Source organism: Pteronotus mesoamericanus, unplaced genomic scaffold, assembly GCF_021234165.1.
Source record: "Pteronotus mesoamericanus isolate MK-2021 breed Mesoamerican mustached bat unplaced genomic scaffold, CSHL_Meso_final scaffold_54, whole genome shotgun sequence".
Classification (NCBI taxonomy): Eukaryota; Metazoa; Chordata; class Mammalia; order Chiroptera; family Mormoopidae; genus Pteronotus; species Pteronotus mesoamericanus.
Genome location: NW_026555321.1, coordinates 57233428 through 57235168, shown reverse-complemented (window position 1 = coordinate 57235168; position 1741 = coordinate 57233428). Strand labels below are relative to the sequence as shown.

At 39.4% G+C, this 1741-nt stretch overlaps 1 pseudogene; it reads right to left on the bottom strand.

Annotated features, from left to right (window-relative positions):
- Window positions 1-764: 764 nt before the first annotated feature.
- Window positions 765-1524, bottom strand: LOC129087852 (chloride intracellular channel protein 4-like; annotated as a pseudogene).
- Between the last annotated feature and the right edge of the window lie 217 nt (window positions 1525-1741).

Sequence of the window (1741 nt, the reverse complement as noted above, 5' to 3'; positions counted from 1 at the left end):
CCACATATAAGGAGTTATCTTATATGGAGAAAATTCTCAAGAAAGATTGAGAATATTATCCCTCCCTCAAAACTTTTAGCTTCTACATAGAGTCAGATGTTATACTTGGTATAATGAATAGGTGCTTTTAGGAAAAGTAAAAGCCCACATACAAAGTAAAAGAGCAAAATCTGTAGTGACATCAGTAGAAGGCCCTCTTCTCTGGTGGTAACAGCCTTTAGTACATATCCAGGATAGACTAAACTGAAACAGAGTACCATATTTTGATACAGTAGCAATTTTTTCATATACTCTTACTAAATATTATAAAATTCCAAAAATACATAAGTATTCCTTGTACCATGCATTATGCACCAGTTTGGGGCTGACTGATGAGGTCATGGTTACCATATTGACAGTTAAACACCACACCTCAAAAGTCCTGCCATCTATACACAGTGAGTGGATGCAATGGTGAGGGCTCTAGAGAGATGGCAAACTACCTTTAAAGTAAAAAGTTTGTGGTGAAGTGTCTCCAAATTGGAAGAGAGGGGGATTTGGGGTAGGGGAGGTAGGCAGGATAAAATGTTTTAAAATAATACTGCTTAGGAGCGTATGTTTAAAGATAGCTACTATACCTTATATATCCTTTATCCTAATCTTGAGTAACTGCCATGTTCATGCAAAATAAAATTTCTATTTTATAGGACAAAAATCAGCCTATTAGAAAAAGCATATTTGTAATCAGGAAAAGATGTGAAGACATCTCTCTTATAAGTGCTCTTTTATTTGGTAAGTCTTTTGGCTACGTCACCATAAGCAATTTCAACCTCCTTATCACTGGGACAAGTATTAGTGAGCTCAGCCCTACTGTAAGCATTAGTTAAGTATCTCCAGATGCCAGTCATCCTTTTTGGAATATCAAAGTTGCTATATTTTTTGGTGACCACCTTGACAATGTGCAATTTGGGCAACAGGTTGCAATCAGCCAATGTCATTTCTTTGCCATCTAGAAATTTATGTGTGGAAAACTTAATGTCCTCCATGCTATTCTCATCAATTTCATCAGGGAGGGGAGAATTCAGATAGTCATCCAGTTTCTGCAGTGTTTTCAAGACCTCTCTCCAATGCTTCATTAGCCTCTGGCCTTTAATTCTTAAAATATGCAGTGAATCTGGCAAAGATGTCCATTCCAGCAGAATTTGATACTGGGTGTTTGGGTGAAAGCTTTAAGTACTTGGGAGGACATAAGACTTCTTCAAGAAATTCTTCAATCTTACTTACATCTGTTTTGACCTCATTGTTGAAAGTTATAAATAGTGAGTGGGCCCCGGGAGCCAAGTTCTATAGGTCTACAAGCTTCCTTTTCAGGTCAACAGTTGTGGCACTAAATACAACTCCTTTGAGCCAAAGAATCATGAAGAGTCTCTGGGAAAAGGGGCAGTTTCCTATGCTGTCACCATCACTGCCAGCCTTGACAAAGAGCTCAATGATGGAATCTTTGTCTTCCTCCTTCAGCCCACTCAGTGGCATCGACAATGCCATGGCTGGCTCAGTGGGCTCTGTGGACACTGGTAGCAGCTGCTACTTCTGCTCTGGGGGGCTCTGGAGTGGCCTCCCACAGTACTGCGCCTTCCTGGACAGTGCCGGTTTCTCAGCACCACCCCATGCCTGTAGGGTTTTTCTATTTTAAAACAAGCAGAATAAGTATACTATTGTTTTTCTCTTTACTGATTTAATTTTATTTCTGCATTTTGCTTAT